Below are 17090 nucleotides of genomic sequence, written 5' to 3'. Positions count from 1 at the left end.
TATCATCCATATATCCCAAAGCTTTCACACGTTTTCCATCACACCCGGGCACCACCAAACCTTTCACAACCTTATCATTTCTAATCATTTGCAACAATGGTTCAATCGCACAAATAAATAGGATGGGAGACAACGGACAACCCTGTCGCACACCAGACATAATACTAAATGATTCTGAAAAAAACCCATTCACCTGCACACAACTCTTTGCATTCGCGTATAAATTCTTCAACAAACTCACAAACTGAACCGGAAAACCCATTCTCTCTAACACTTTAAACAAAAACACATGCGCCACACGATCAAACGCTTTCTCAAAATCTAACGCACACACAATCACCTTCTTATTCCGACCCTTACAATCCTCAAGCATATCCCGCACCAACGCCATATTCTCATGCAATTTCCTTTTTGGTACCGCACATACCTGATCCTCATCAATCACACACCCAATCACATTTCTCATACGATTCGCAATCAGCTTGGCAAAAATTTTATAATCCGTATTCAGCAAAGTAATTGGTCGCCAGTTTTCTAAACGCCTCTTATCTCCTTTTTTATGCAACAGAACTACCATACCCTTCTTCATCACATCACACATATTCGTCCCAGAAAACAACACACTCATAACATCTATAACATCCTTCCCAATTATGTCCCAATATTTCCCATAGAACTCAGCTGGTATTCCATCGATCCCTGGAGACTTATTTTTAGCCATACTTCCCACCACATCCTTTATTTCACCATCCATAATCTCACCAAGCAAAGACTCACATTCACTTTCAGGAACAAAATTACACACAATATCCAGAAACTCCTCATCATCACCCAAATCACACTTCTTCACATCATACAGTTGTTTATAAAAATCAGACACCACATCAATCACGTCCTTACCAAACACCTCTTTATCATCCTTATCCAATAACACATTCATTCCACTTTTTCCACCACACATTTTTTTGAAGAAAAATCTAGTACATTTCTCGTGATTATCTCTAACCTCCACCTTAGACCTAAATATTATTTCTTTCCCTTTTTCTCGGAACCACTCCTTAATATCTTTTTTTGTTTTATCCAAATCGTGTCTTACATCCATACCCAAATTTTTACATTGATGAAGGAACGTCATCCGCATGTTAAAGCGTAAATATTGCAATCTTTTCCTTCTCGCTCTTCTATACCCTATCTGTCTAAAAAACCCACCAATCTTTTTTTTCACCCATACCCACCATTCACACACATTAGAGAAAGAACTTTTCTTTCTAGCCCAAAAACCATATTTTTTCCCAAACCTAGTTTTTACCCTTTCATCACACAGAAAACTGACATTCATCTTCCATACCCCTCTACCATAAAAGAAATTATTTATAACAAAAACCCCCAACAAACACTCGTGATCTGAAAACCACACTCTCTCCTGCGCATAATCTACACATTTCATTGCAGAGGTAGAAAAAAAGAAAAAATCCAGACGAGAATCCGATCTTCCGTCATCGGCATGATAGGTAAATGGACCTGGTTTCCTGGTGACAGCGTCCTGCAAAGCAAAGTCCTGCAAAATTTTATTCCACAAAACTCCAGTGACATCCACATTAGACTCTGTGGACCCAGCTCGGGCCTGCTTCTCCAGGATACAGTTAATGTCACCAACAATAATGACAGGAACTTTACCGTGTAGAAAAAATTTTAAACTATCAAAAAGTGCCAACCTATCAGTTTTCACAGCATGGCCATAGATATTGATAAGCCTAAACTGCCACCCCTTATAGGCTAGTAACACGCAGACACATCTTCCTTCCTGAATGATTTGAGTCTGTTTGATGACAAACTCATTATTTTTAAAGAGGATACCAATTCCATCATTCCTATTTGTGGAAGAAAAGGACCAAATTGCTTCCCCAAACTTCCATTCTTCTTTACTAGGATTTTTTGACAAACCACATTCTTGTACACAAACGATGTCACTGCCCTTAGAGGCCAAAAAGTCCAGGACTGCAGCACGCTTGTGAGCAGAGGAGAACACCCGTACATTTTGAGAGACAATCTTTAATCTCAAAGACATGCGGGCATAGTATGGTTAGTGCAATGTAAAGCCATGAAATAACCAGAACATATCACGTCCCAGGGAAATACATAGCTCTTTCCAGATTTGCCACATTGACTTCACTGAGGAAACCTTCCCCAGGAGAGCTGGGTACTTCTGAGGCCACCTCAGATGACTTAGGGCTAGAACTGGAGTCACTATCCAGCAAAGAAAAAGGATTTGCATGAGCAGAATCTTCCAACAAACCTATCTTCAGTCTCTTCACCGCCTTTCCAGACTTGCCCCTTTTTGAGACCACTTTATGGAAGATTTCCGCACTAGTGGCACTAGGCATCCTAGCCTCCTTCTCATCCTCCTCTGATATTGACCACTCCACTTTAGCTGAGTCGTCCATTTTTGACTCTGGGCTAGAAAAAGACAAAATTTGCATACTTGCACCATTATCATGGGAAGCACACCCAATAGGTGGCGCTGTGTCTTCACCTTCCATAGGCATAACAACAGGTGTTTCCTCAACAATCGGCTCTGCAGGAGGGACCACACCCAACTCCATGCTGCTAATATGTGAGGTTAGAACCTCTCCTAGTACAGCTTTCCCAGGGTCCTGAGAAGCAGCCACAGAAACACTTCCAGCTGGCTCTGGAGTTATATCAGAAATGGCAGCAAGGGAACTTGTTGTTCTCACCTGTCTGCCCCATGTTCTTCTCTCTTGCCCTAAAAAGGGAAACACCTTTGGACATTTTCTGCATGTATGACCAGGCAAACCACAAATGTCACACCTGGATGGGGAAATACACGCACTAGCCTCATGTCCTATTTCCTTGCAATTTCTGCAAACCTTGCCTTTACATTCATCTTTGGTATGCCCGTAGGAAAAACAGGATCTACAAAAGCAAGGCATATCCTGGTAGTACAGATATCCCTTGTTCCCACCAATGGAAAAATTTGCAGGAGGATTCATCACTCCTCCAATACAGCTGGAGTCAGGTTTCAGCCTGACCCAGTACTTGATATCACCATTAAAGACTCCCCATAGGTTCTTCTGCTCCACACCTCCTCTAACATGGGTACAGTAGTGGGCTAAAAAAGCCCTGACCAGCCTTCTATCCAAAAATGGGTTATACATATGAATTGTTATACATTTTTCCACTGCAGAAAAAAGAGGTTGCACTTCAATGGATGTTAAAGCCTCATGCATGTGTTTCTCCTTGAGCAACTGAAAAACGTTTAAACAATAGGCGGCCTCAAAAAAGGATACATCATATGTAGCAATATTGCTGAAAGCTTGGATACAGAATACCTCTACCAACTTAACTCCAGCCAGGTCCAGAAGGATGTTCTCAATGATATGTCCAGTATCAACTTCGTCTCTCCTCTGCTCATTCACCACGAAACGGATAGTGTTACGCACAGCTGCCATCTTGATATGAAATGCCCAACGGCACGGTGATCGCTCCCAAAAACGTCGGAAAGGACTCCACGAAAGGCCGAACCCCCCGGCCCAGACCAGGCAATGAACCTGATCTGAGCCAAAAGGCCGAGAAGCGATAACCCGAGCGGCCCTTGCCTTGCCCGAGCCTGTCCCATACTGCTGTTCACCCCTTGCAGCGATTCAGCCTACTCCTAGGCAATTCCATGGGGCCCTGCAGGCTCACACACATTTACAGCTACTAAGCGGGAGGTGAATAAAGGCCGGAGAGGAAGCCAGACAGGATTTGCTTCTTTTGCTTGCACCACAATGCAGTGCTGAAAGAGGAGGAATCTACATAAAAACGCCTTCCTGGCAACGCCCAAATGCCCTCCTGCCATGCAGATAAACACTGGCAGCGGCAGCAAGTGCATGCCCACAGCCACCCCTTGTTCCTTCACACCTTGTATCAGCTTTAATCCAGTCCTGTGCTGCCTGCTGAGCAGCACTGAACAACACTGCCTGGGCCCAGGCTTTTATCTCTGAGGCAGGCCCCATTATGATGTCAGAAAGCTGGCTCTGGAATCCTGAGGGCTCCACTATGACACGTGCAAAGTTCCGTCTGAACTTTATATAAGACTGTGAGGCTCAGTCAGTCACTCAGTGTTGCCTGAGAGGGCAACACTGCAACAGCCGGCCGCCAGGCTGTCTTTTTTTTGCACATTTATTTGCCTCCAGGAGGCCACAAGAGGGAGACAAGGGACTGCAAAATGGAAAATAGGCATCCACCAACTTTACAGACAACTTCTCTTTGCTCCTACAACCTCCATCCTTGCACAGTTTGTTATTCTTCCAGGTAACATAGTAACAAATCCAAATTGCTGCTCTCTTTGTAGGCAAGCAAGGGTTTGTTGCAACTGCAATTCTTACTTCTTCTTGAAATGTAGGGACGACAGTACATTCCATCACATCCACCTAGTGTACACAGGTAGGTCCATTGTGGCGGGTAGGCGGCTGGCTGCTTTAATGGCTGTTTGCTGTTCCCCTACTCCACTCCACTCCACTATTTGACTGTGGTGCTGCATCAATCAGTGGCTGGCTCAGGTGCAGCTCTTTAACTTACCTAGGAGGGAGGGAGGGAGGGCGGAGAGAAGACAAGGAAGGTGAATGAGCTGTTCCAATGTGAAATGCCGGAAACACAGAAACACAGAAGACACACACACACACACACACAACAAGAGGTGGCAATGTATTCATTAATTGCATTTAATAAATGAGCTCATTATCACACATGACTGTACAAATGCATTGTCCAACAGGTGTTGAAATAATGGGATTAAAAGGGGAGATCCCTTCAGAAAGACAGAAACAATGGCAAAGAGAAAAAACACTTTTGGAATCTGATTTTAGTCAACACATAAGGGAAGGGTGCACCGGTCCTGGAAATACTGCAATACCAGGTCAATGCGTGGAGTGGACAGAGCAAGCTCTATTTCCATCTCCCTGTTCTAAAAATCCATTTAATATATGGTCCCCAGATAGGGGACGTATCAGATATTAAACTGATAAGAACAGATACTACACTTGATCTTAGCCAAAAGGCCGAGAAGCGATAACCCGAGCGGCCCTTGCCTTGCCCGAGCCTGTCCCATACTGCTGTTCACCCCTTGCAGCGATTCAGCCTACTCCTAGGCAATTCCATGGGGCCCTGCAGGCTCACACACATTTACAGCTACTAAGCGGGAGGTGAATAAAGGCCGGAGAGGAAGCCAGACAGGATTTGCTTCTTTTGCTTGCACCACAATGCAGTGCTGAAAGAGGAGGAATCTACATAAAAACGCCTTCCTGGCAACGCCCAAATGCCCTCCTGCCATGCAGATAAACACTGGCAGCGGCAGCAAGTGCATGCCCACAGCCACCCCTTGTTCCTTCACACCTTGTATCAGCTTTAATCCAGTCCTGTGCTGCCTGCTGAGCAGCACTGAACAACACTGCCTGGGCCCAGGCTTTTATCTCTGAGGCAGGCCCCATTATGATGTCAGAAAGCTGGCTCTGGAATCCTGAGGGCTCCACTATGACACGTGCAAAGTTCCGTCTGAACTTTATATAAGACTGTGAGGCTCAGTCAGTCACTCAGTGTTGCCTGAGAGGGCAACACTGCAACAGCCGGCCGCCAGGCTGTCTTTTTTTTGCACATTTATTTGCCTCCAGGAGGCCACAAGAGGGAGACAAGGGACTGCAAAATGGAAAATAGGCATCCACCAACTTTACAGACAACTTCTCTTTGCTCCTACAACCTCCATCCTTGCACAGTTTGTTATTCTTCCAGGTAACATAGTAACAAATCCAAATTGCTGCTCTCTTTGTAGGCAAGCAAGGGTTTGTTGCAACTGCAATTCTTACTTCTTCTTGAAATGTAGGGACGACAGTACATTCCATCACATCCACCTAGTGTACACAGGTAGGTCCATTGTGGCGGGTAGGCGGCTGGCTGCTTTAATGGCTGTTTGCTGTTCCCCTACTCCACTCCACTCCACTATTTGACTGTGGTGCTGCATCAATCAGTGGCTGGCTCAGGTGCAGCTCTTTAACTTACCTAGGAGGGAGGGAGGGAGGGCGGAGAGAAGACAAGGAAGGTGAATGAGCTGTTCCAATGTGAAATGCCGGAAACACAGAAACACAGAAGACACACACACACACACACACAACAAGAGGTGGCAATGTATTCATTAATTGCATTTAATAAATGAGCTCATTATCACACATGACTGTACAAATGCATTGTCCAACAGGTGTTGAAATAATGGGATTAAAAGGGGAGATCCCTTCAGAAAGACAGAAACAATGGCAAAGAGAAAAAACACTTTTGGAATCTGATTTTAGTCAACACATAAGGGAAGGGTGCACCGGTCCTGGAAATACTGCAATACCAGGTCAATGCGTGGAGTGGACAGAGCAAGCTCTATTTCCATCTCCCTGTTCTAAAAATCCATTTAATATATGGTCCCCAGATAGGGGACGTATCAGATATTAAACTGATAAGAACAGATACTACACTTGATCTTAGCCAAAAGGCCGAGAAGCGATAACCCGAGCGGCCCTTGCCTTGCCCGAGCCTGTCCCATACTGCTGTTCACCCCTTGCAGCGATTCAGCCTACTCCTAGGCAATTCCATGGGGCCCTGCAGGCTCACACACATTTACAGCTACTAAGCGGGAGGTGAATAAAGGCCGGAGAGGAAGCCAGACAGGATTTGCTTCTTTTGCTTGCACCACAATGCAGTGCTGAAAGAGGAGGAATCTACATAAAAACGCCTTCCTGGCAACGCCCAAATGCCCTCCTGCCATGCAGATAAACACTGGCAGCGGCAGCAAGTGCATGCCCACAGCCACCCCTTGTTCCTTCACACCTTGTATCAGCTTTAATCCAGTCCTGTGCTGCCTGCTGAGCAGCACTGAACAACACTGCCTGGGCCCAGGCTTTTATCTCTGAGGCAGGCCCCATTATGATGTCAGAAAGCTGGCTCTGGAATCCTGAGGGCTCCACTATGACACGTGCAAAGTTCCGTCTGAACTTTATATAAGACTGTGAGGCTCAGTCAGTCACTCAGTGTTGCCTGAGAGGGCAACACTGCAACAGCCGGCCGCCAGGCTGTCTTTTTTTTGCACATTTATTTGCCTCCAGGAGGCCACAAGAGGGAGACAAGGGACTGCAAAATGGAAAATAGGCATCCACCAACTTTACAGACAACTTCTCTTTGCTCCTACAACCTCCATCCTTGCACAGTTTGTTATTCTTCCAGGTAACATAGTAACAAATCCAAATTGCTGCTCTCTTTGTAGGCAAGCAAGGGTTTGTTGCAACTGCAATTCTTACTTCTTCTTGAAATGTAGGGACGACAGTACATTCCATCACATCCACCTAGTGTACACAGGTAGGTCCATTGTGGCGGGTAGGCGGCTGGCTGCTTTAATGGCTGTTTGCTGTTCCCCTACTCCACTCCACTCCACTATTTGACTGTGGTGCTGCATCAATCAGTGGCTGGCTCAGGTGCAGCTCTTTAACTTACCTAGGAGGGAGGGAGGGAGGGCGGAGAGAAGACAAGGAAGGTGAATGAGCTGTTCCAATGTGAAATGCCGGAAACACAGAAACACAGAAGACACACACACACACACACACAACAAGAGGTGGCAATGTATTCATTAATTGCATTTAATAAATGAGCTCATTATCACACATGACTGTACAAATGCATTGTCCAACAGGTGTTGAAATAATGGGATTAAAAGGGGAGATCCCTTCAGAAAGACAGAAACAATGGCAAAGAGAAAAAACACTTTTGGAATCTGATTTTAGTCAACACATAAGGGAAGGGTGCACCGGTCCTGGAAATACTGCAATACCAGGTCAATGCGTGGAGTGGACAGAGCAAGCTCTATTTCCATCTCCCTGTTCTAAAAATCCATTTAATATATGGTCCCCAGATAGGGGACGTATCAGATATTAAACTGATAAGAACAGATACTACACTTGATCTTAGCCAAAAGGCCGAGAAGCGATAACCCGAGCGGCCCTTGCCTTGCCCGAGCCTGTCCCATACTGCTGTTCACCCCTTGCAGCGATTCAGCCTACTCCTAGGCAATTCCATGGGGCCCTGCAGGCTCACACACATTTACAGCTACTAAGCGGGAGGTGAATAAAGGCCGGAGAGGAAGCCAGACAGGATTTGCTTCTTTTGCTTGCACCACAATGCAGTGCTGAAAGAGGAGGAATCTACATAAAAACGCCTTCCTGGCAACGCCCAAATGCCCTCCTGCCATGCAGATAAACACTGGCAGCGGCAGCAAGTGCATGCCCACAGCCACCCCTTGTTCCTTCACACCTTGTATCAGCTTTAATCCAGTCCTGTGCTGCCTGCTGAGCAGCACTGAACAACACTGCCTGGGCCCAGGCTTTTATCTCTGAGGCAGGCCCCATTATGATGTCAGAAAGCTGGCTCTGGAATCCTGAGGGCTCCACTATGACACGTGCAAAGTTCCGTCTGAACTTTATATAAGACTGTGAGGCTCAGTCAGTCACTCAGTGTTGCCTGAGAGGGCAACACTGCAACAGCCGGCCGCCAGGCTGTCTTTTTTTTGCACATTTATTTGCCTCCAGGAGGCCACAAGAGGGAGACAAGGGACTGCAAAATGGAAAATAGGCATCCACCAACTTTACAGACAACTTCTCTTTGCTCCTACAACCTCCATCCTTGCACAGTTTGTTATTCTTCCAGGTAACATAGTAACAAATCCAAATTGCTGCTCTCTTTGTAGGCAAGCAAGGGTTTGTTGCAACTGCAATTCTTACTTCTTCTTGAAATGTAGGGACGACAGTACATTCCATCACATCCACCTAGTGTACACAGGTAGGTCCATTGTGGCGGGTAGGCGGCTGGCTGCTTTAATGGCTGTTTGCTGTTCCCCTACTCCACTCCACTCCACTATTTGACTGTGGTGCTGCATCAATCAGTGGCTGGCTCAGGTGCAGCTCTTTAACTTACCTAGGAGGGAGGGAGGGAGGGCGGAGAGAAGACAAGGAAGGTGAATGAGCTGTTCCAATGTGAAATGCCGGAAACACAGAAACACAGAAGACACACACACACACACACACAACAAGAGGTGGCAATGTATTCATTAATTGCATTTAATAAATGAGCTCATTATCACACATGACTGTACAAATGCATTGTCCAACAGGTGTTGAAATAATGGGATTAAAAGGGGAGATCCCTTCAGAAAGACAGAAACAATGGCAAAGAGAAAAAACACTTTTGGAATCTGATTTTAGTCAACACATAAGGGAAGGGTGCACCGGTCCTGGAAATACTGCAATACCAGGTCAATGCGTGGAGTGGACAGAGCAAGCTCTATTTCCATCTCCCTGTTCTAAAAATCCATTTAATATATGGTCCCCAGATAGGGGACGTATCAGATATTAAACTGATAAGAACAGATCTTTTTTTTTTTTTTTAATTCATTCAGATCACGTCTTAAAAATCATAAAATTCAAAATAAAAAAGACTTAGATCATCACAATGAAAACTGAAAACGTATAATTAATTTTTGTTTTCCTCTTTCCTTTTTTTCCTTAAGAAATCAAAAAAACATTCCTTTTTTAACAGCAATAATTCCTATCATATCCAATAGATGTTCCTGCAAATCATTACCATCCCATTCACAGTTTACAATGCACGTTAACCACGTTGGCACACCATACCTTTCAAGAAACCCTGGTAAATTTTCTCTTACACAGAGCCGCACCCTCCTCCGCATTTTTTCAAAATTAATTTTACTACGTAACTCCTCTACTTCTTCCAGTAACCTGTCTCTTTCTGCTCTTTCCTCTTCTGAAATGACACTTTTTTTCTTTCTCTCTGCTTTTTTCCTTTTTTTCTCATCACTTTGCCCACTTCCTTCCAATTTCTGAAGCTTGCCTTCTTCCAAACTAACTTCCGCTTCCTTTCTTTTGACTATCTTCTTATTTTCCTCTTGTACCTCACGTTTGCTTTTCTTTGGGCATGATTTGAATATGTGCCCCTCCTCTCCACACATATTACATACTTTCCCTTTCTGACATTCATTATACTTATGTCCCTCTTGCAGACATTTTGTACACATTACTCTCTCACAGGTTTCTCTCTCATGACCATACTCTTTACAATTCAAACAAAACATATCCATTCCAAGAAAAAATAAATTTCCACACGCACTTCCAATCTTAAACCGCGCTGGAGGAAACAATAGGTTTCTAGATTCACCAATTCTCACAAATTTACAAAGAAATTTCCACTTCCCAGTCCAAAATCCAAAAGGGTTAAACACTTTCCCCTTTCCCACCACCTCCTCACAAAACTTATTGAGAAATAACTTAATGTCCTCTTCTTCCACGTAAGGCGAAAACATCTTTACGACCACCAACTTTTTGTTTGGCACAAAATGTGGTGTTACCTTCACACCCACAAGTCTTGGGTCCCTTTTACCTTCCTTCAAACGTTCCAAAAAGACAGCATAAATTTCTTCTGTGGTGAAGGTAATATCAAAGCACCCTCTCCTCGGATAGTCCATCACCGCCAAAATGCATGATCTCTCCAGCTGAAAGAAATCCAACAAAAGAACCTTTGTGATGTACTCCAGATCCTTCCTTTGTCGCTCAGATTCCTCCACGAAAAACCGGACAGCATTCCTGGTACGCATATATTCGGGAATTTCCTCCATCCTGCTCCAAACGAATTCCAGCAATTTCCAAAGAGTACCTTCAGTACCGAAGTACCATGAGAACAGATTTTTTTTTTTTTTTATTGAAAGCCCGAGTCGTGCTTTCTATCACCCAAGTGCATAAAAAGTGCAGAGGTGCCACACAAAAAGTGCACAAGGATGCGGTCTATCGCAGCCCTTCTCTTAAAAGAGAGAGGCCCCGCATAACCATTCCCTGACCCTCCAAACCATAGGCCTAGAGGATCAAGGATCGATGGTCCCCCCTCGCCGAAGCTTAGGGAGACCCAAACACACTCCTAGGCTTCTACCTGGGCTGCCACCCCAGTGTCCACCTAGGAGCCTGCATCCTAGTTGCACCTCCCCTCCGAAGAAGGGAGGCCGGGTTGCAGGGGAAAAAGGAACCAGAAGGCCACACATTTTCCCCCTAGACCTCAGGAGGGTCCCAAAAGGGCACCGCATCCCAAAATCCTTGTGACAAACGTGACAAACACACAGTGAAAAACAAAATTAAATAAGTGGATGTGCGCTGTGATACAGCCTGGACATCCGCCAGGTATAAAAAATTCCTCATCTCCCAGCCAGAAGGCCGGGAGAATAAAGGTGTGTGCTCATATAGCGTGAAAGAGAGTGCGTGCAAGTGTGCCTTCACTCAGTGGGATCCCACCCCCAGTGAGTTAGGGCACCCCAGGGTCACCAGCCCTGGGGCACATAGCAACTCGGGCTCCCAAACTACCCGGCCTAATGACCTCGATCCGGCGGTCGCCTGGTCACCTACAAATGGTACCTTTAAACCAAATGCGTACACCAGAGCGATGACCGTTGTGGTTCCCTGCCCTCACCTCGGCGTTCTGTCATCCCCCTACGATGGCCCACGTACCACCGGCAGGGATGATTACTAACCTCAGCTTGAGCAGGTACTACACTTGATCTTAGCCAAAAGGCCGAGAAGCGATAACCCGAGCGGCCCTTGCCTTGCCCGAGCCTGTCCCATACTGCTGTTCACCCCTTGCAGCGATTCAGCCTACTCCTAGGCAATTCCATGGGGCCCTGCAGGCTCACACACATTTACAGCTACTAAGCGGGAGGTGAATAAAGGCCGGAGAGGAAGCCAGACAGGATTTGCTTCTTTTGCTTGCACCACAATGCAGTGCTGAAAGAGGAGGAATCTACATAAAAACGCCTTCCTGGCAACGCCCAAATGCCCTCCTGCCATGCAGATAAACACTGGCAGCGGCAGCAAGTGCATGCCCACAGCCACCCCTTGTTCCTTCACACCTTGTATCAGCTTTAATCCAGTCCTGTGCTGCCTGCTGAGCAGCACTGAACAACACTGCCTGGGCCCAGGCTTTTATCTCTGAGGCAGGCCCCATTATGATGTCAGAAAGCTGGCTCTGGAATCCTGAGGGCTCCACTATGACACGTGCAAAGTTCCGTCTGAACTTTATATAAGACTGTGAGGCTCAGTCAGTCACTCAGTGTTGCCTGAGAGGGCAACACTGCAACAGCCGGCCGCCAGGCTGTCTTTTTTTTGCACATTTATTTGCCTCCAGGAGGCCACAAGAGGGAGACAAGGGACTGCAAAATGGAAAATAGGCATCCACCAACTTTACAGACAACTTCTCTTTGCTCCTACAACCTCCATCCTTGCACAGTTTGTTATTCTTCCAGGTAACATAGTAACAAATCCAAATTGCTGCTCTCTTTGTAGGCAAGCAAGGGTTTGTTGCAACTGCAATTCTTACTTCTTCTTGAAATGTAGGGACGACAGTACATTCCATCACATCCACCTAGTGTACACAGGTAGGTCCATTGTGGCGGGTAGGCGGCTGGCTGCTTTAATGGCTGTTTGCTGTTCCCCTACTCCACTCCACTCCACTATTTGACTGTGGTGCTGCATCAATCAGTGGCTGGCTCAGGTGCAGCTCTTTAACTTACCTAGGAGGGAGGGAGGGAGGGCGGAGAGAAGACAAGGAAGGTGAATGAGCTGTTCCAATGTGAAATGCCGGAAACACAGAAACACAGAAGACACACACACACACACACACAACAAGAGGTGGCAATGTATTCATTAATTGCATTTAATAAATGAGCTCATTATCACACATGACTGTACAAATGCATTGTCCAACAGGTGTTGAAATAATGGGATTAAAAGGGGAGATCCCTTCAGAAAGACAGAAACAATGGCAAAGAGAAAAAACACTTTTGGAATCTGATTTTAGTCAACACATAAGGGAAGGGTGCACCGGTCCTGGAAATACTGCAATACCAGGTCAATGCGTGGAGTGGACAGAGCAAGCTCTATTTCCATCTCCCTGTTCTAAAAATCCATTTAATATATGGTCCCCAGATAGGGGACGTATCAGATATTAAACTGATAAGAACAGATACTACACTTGATCTTAGCCAAAAGGCCGAGAAGCGATAACCCGAGCGGCCCTTGCCTTGCCCGAGCCTGTCCCATACTGCTGTTCACCCCTTGCAGCGATTCAGCCTACTCCTAGGCAATTCCATGGGGCCCTGCAGGCTCACACACATTTACAGCTACTAAGCGGGAGGTGAATAAAGGCCGGAGAGGAAGCCAGACAGGATTTGCTTCTTTTGCTTGCACCACAATGCAGTGCTGAAAGAGGAGGAATCTACATAAAAACGCCTTCCTGGCAACGCCCAAATGCCCTCCTGCCATGCAGATAAACACTGGCAGCGGCAGCAAGTGCATGCCCACAGCCACCCCTTGTTCCTTCACACCTTGTATCAGCTTTAATCCAGTCCTGTGCTGCCTGCTGAGCAGCACTGAACAACACTGCCTGGGCCCAGGCTTTTATCTCTGAGGCAGGCCCCATTATGATGTCAGAAAGCTGGCTCTGGAATCCTGAGGGCTCCACTATGACACGTGCAAAGTTCCGTCTGAACTTTATATAAGACTGTGAGGCTCAGTCAGTCACTCAGTGTTGCCTGAGAGGGCAACACTGCAACAGCCGGCCGCCAGGCTGTCTTTTTTTTGCACATTTATTTGCCTCCAGGAGGCCACAAGAGGGAGACAAGGGACTGCAAAATGGAAAATAGGCATCCACCAACTTTACAGACAACTTCTCTTTGCTCCTACAACCTCCATCCTTGCACAGTTTGTTATTCTTCCAGGTAACATAGTAACAAATCCAAATTGCTGCTCTCTTTGTAGGCAAGCAAGGGTTTGTTGCAACTGCAATTCTTACTTCTTCTTGAAATGTAGGGACGACAGTACATTCCATCACATCCACCTAGTGTACACAGGTAGGTCCATTGTGGCGGGTAGGCGGCTGGCTGCTTTAATGGCTGTTTGCTGTTCCCCTACTCCACTCCACTCCACTATTTGACTGTGGTGCTGCATCAATCAGTGGCTGGCTCAGGTGCAGCTCTTTAACTTACCTAGGAGGGAGGGAGGGAGGGCGGAGAGAAGACAAGGAAGGTGAATGAGCTGTTCCAATGTGAAATGCCGGAAACACAGAAACACAGAAGACACACACACACACACACACAACAAGAGGTGGCAATGTATTCATTAATTGCATTTAATAAATGAGCTCATTATCACACATGACTGTACAAATGCATTGTCCAACAGGTGTTGAAATAATGGGATTAAAAGGGGAGATCCCTTCAGAAAGACAGAAACAATGGCAAAGAGAAAAAACACTTTTGGAATCTGATTTTAGTCAACACATAAGGGAAGGGTGCACCGGTCCTGGAAATACTGCAATACCAGGTCAATGCGTGGAGTGGACAGAGCAAGCTCTATTTCCATCTCCCTGTTCTAAAAATCCATTTAATATATGGTCCCCAGATAGGGGACGTATCAGATATTAAACTGATAAGAACAGATACTACACTTGATCTTAGCCAAAAGGCCGAGAAGCGATAACCCGAGCGGCCCTTGCCTTGCCCGAGCCTGTCCCATACTGCTGTTCACCCCTTGCAGCGATTCAGCCTACTCCTAGGCAATTCCATGGGGCCCTGCAGGCTCACACACATTTACAGCTACTAAGCGGGAGGTGAATAAAGGCCGGAGAGGAAGCCAGACAGGATTTGCTTCTTTTGCTTGCACCACAATGCAGTGCTGAAAGAGGAGGAATCTACATAAAAACGCCTTCCTGGCAACGCCCAAATGCCCTCCTGCCATGCAGATAAACACTGGCAGCGGCAGCAAGTGCATGCCCACAGCCACCCCTTGTTCCTTCACACCTTGTATCAGCTTTAATCCAGTCCTGTGCTGCCTGCTGAGCAGCACTGAACAACACTGCCTGGGCCCAGGCTTTTATCTCTGAGGCAGGCCCCATTATGATGTCAGAAAGCTGGCTCTGGAATCCTGAGGGCTCCACTATGACACGTGCAAAGTTCCGTCTGAACTTTATATAAGACTGTGAGGCTCAGTCAGTCACTCAGTGTTGCCTGAGAGGGCAACACTGCAACAGCCGGCCGCCAGGCTGTCTTTTTTTTGCACATTTATTTGCCTCCAGGAGGCCACAAGAGGGAGACAAGGGACTGCAAAATGGAAAATAGGCATCCACCAACTTTACAGACAACTTCTCTTTGCTCCTACAACCTCCATCCTTGCACAGTTTGTTATTCTTCCAGGTAACATAGTAACAAATCCAAATTGCTGCTCTCTTTGTAGGCAAGCAAGGGTTTGTTGCAACTGCAATTCTTACTTCTTCTTGAAATGTAGGGACGACAGTACATTCCATCACATCCACCTAGTGTACACAGGTAGGTCCATTGTGGCGGGTAGGCGGCTGGCTGCTTTAATGGCTGTTTGCTGTTCCCCTACTCCACTCCACTCCACTATTTGACTGTGGTGCTGCATCAATCAGTGGCTGGCTCAGGTGCAGCTCTTTAACTTACCTAGGAGGGAGGGAGGGAGGGCGGAGAGAAGACAAGGAAGGTGAATGAGCTGTTCCAATGTGAAATGCCGGAAACACAGAAACACAGAAGACACACACACACACACACACAACAAGAGGTGGCAATGTATTCATTAATTGCATTTAATAAATGAGCTCATTATCACACATGACTGTACAAATGCATTGTCCAACAGGTGTTGAAATAATGGGATTAAAAGGGGAGATCCCTTCAGAAAGACAGAAACAATGGCAAAGAGAAAAAACACTTTTGGAATCTGATTTTAGTCAACACATAAGGGAAGGGTGCACCGGTCCTGGAAATACTGCAATACCAGGTCAATGCGTGGAGTGGACAGAGCAAGCTCTATTTCCATCTCCCTGTTCTAAAAATCCATTTAATATATGGTCCCCAGATAGGGGACGTATCAGATATTAAACTGATAAGAACAGATTTTTTTTTTTTTTTAATTCATTCAGATCACGTCTTAAAAATCATAAAATTCAAAATAAAAAAGACTTAGATCATCACAATGAAAACTGAAAACGTACAATTAATTTTTGTTTTCCTCTTTCCTTTTTTTTCCTTAAGAAATCAAAAAAACATTCCTTTTTTAACAGCAATAGTTCCTAACATATCCACTAGATGTTCCTGCAAATCATTACCATCCCACTCACAGTTTACAATGCACGTTAACCATGTTGGCACACCATACCTTTCAAGAAACCCTGGTAAATTTTCTCTTACACAGAGCCGCACCCTCCTCCGCATTTTTTCAAAATTAATTTTACTACGTAACTGCTCTACTTCTTCCAATAACCTGTCTCTTTCTGCTCTTTCCTCTTCTGAAATGACACTTTTTTTCTTTCTCTCTGCTTTTTTCCTTTTTTTCTCATCACTTTGCCCACTTCCTTCCAATTTATGAAGCTTGCCTTCTTCCAAACTAACTTCCGCTTCCTTTCTTTTGACTATCTTCTTATTTTCCTCTTGTACCTCACGTTTGCTTTTCTTTGGGCACGATTTGAATATGTGCCCCTCCTCTCCACACATATTACATACTTTCCCTTTCTGACATTCATTATACTTATGTCCCTCTTGCAGACATTTTGTACACATTACTTTCTCACAGGCTTCTCTCTCATGACCATACTCTTTACAATTCAAACAAAACATATCCATTCCAAGAAAAAATAAATTTCCACACGCACTTCCAATCTTGAACCGCGCTGGAGGAAACAATAGGTTTCTAGATTCACCAATTCTCACAAATTTACAAAGAAATTTCCACTTCCCAGTCCAAAATCCAAAAGGGTTAAACACTTTCCCCTTTCCCACCACCTCCTCACAAAACTTATTGAGAAATAACTTAATGTCCTCTTCATCCACGTAAGGCGAAAACATTTTTACAACCACCAACTTTTTGTTTGGCACAAAATGTGGTGTTACCTTCACACCCACAAGTCTTGGGTCCCTTTTACCTTCCTTCAAGCGTTCT

General features: G+C 45.5%; 7 non-coding genes and 1 pseudogene across 7 annotated transcripts; all 8 read right to left on the bottom strand.

Moving 5' to 3' along the window:
* Positions 1 to 4881: 4881 nt before the first annotated feature.
* Positions 4882 to 5072, bottom strand: LOC142685155 (U2 spliceosomal RNA). The gene has a single exon (XR_012854708.1). It is a non-coding gene; the product is annotated as a U2 spliceosomal RNA (small nuclear RNA).
* Positions 5073 to 6354: 1282 nt separating this feature from the next.
* Positions 6355 to 6545, bottom strand: LOC142685154 (U2 spliceosomal RNA). Its single transcript, XR_012854707.1, has one exon. It is a non-coding gene; the product is annotated as a U2 spliceosomal RNA (small nuclear RNA).
* A 1282-nt stretch (positions 6546 to 7827) lies between these two features.
* Positions 7828 to 8018, bottom strand: LOC142685153 (U2 spliceosomal RNA). The gene has a single exon (XR_012854706.1). It is a non-coding gene; the product is annotated as a U2 spliceosomal RNA (small nuclear RNA).
* A 1282-nt stretch (positions 8019 to 9300) lies between these two features.
* LOC142685182 (U2 spliceosomal RNA) lies at positions 9301 to 9500 on the bottom strand. The gene has a single exon (XR_012854723.1). It is a non-coding gene; the product is annotated as a U2 spliceosomal RNA (small nuclear RNA).
* A 2097-nt stretch (positions 9501 to 11597) lies between these two features.
* On the bottom strand, positions 11598 to 11667 carry LOC142685221 (U2 spliceosomal RNA; annotated as a pseudogene).
* Positions 11668 to 12949: 1282 nt separating this feature from the next.
* LOC142685152 (U2 spliceosomal RNA) lies at positions 12950 to 13140 on the bottom strand. The gene has a single exon (XR_012854705.1). It is a non-coding gene; the product is annotated as a U2 spliceosomal RNA (small nuclear RNA).
* A 1282-nt stretch (positions 13141 to 14422) lies between these two features.
* Positions 14423 to 14613, bottom strand: LOC142685150 (U2 spliceosomal RNA). Its single transcript, XR_012854704.1, has one exon. It is a non-coding gene; the product is annotated as a U2 spliceosomal RNA (small nuclear RNA).
* Positions 14614 to 15895: 1282 nt separating this feature from the next.
* LOC142685177 (U2 spliceosomal RNA) lies at positions 15896 to 16093 on the bottom strand. The gene has a single exon (XR_012854721.1). It is a non-coding gene; the product is annotated as a U2 spliceosomal RNA (small nuclear RNA).
* Positions 16094 to 17090: the final 997 nt, after the last annotated feature.

Source organism: Rhinoderma darwinii, assembly GCF_050947455.1.
Source record: "Rhinoderma darwinii isolate aRhiDar2 chromosome 5 unlocalized genomic scaffold, aRhiDar2.hap1 SUPER_5_unloc_12, whole genome shotgun sequence".
Lineage (NCBI taxonomy): Eukaryota > Metazoa > Chordata > Amphibia > Anura > Rhinodermatidae > Rhinoderma > Rhinoderma darwinii.
This window is presented reverse-complemented; position numbering and strand designations above follow the sequence as displayed.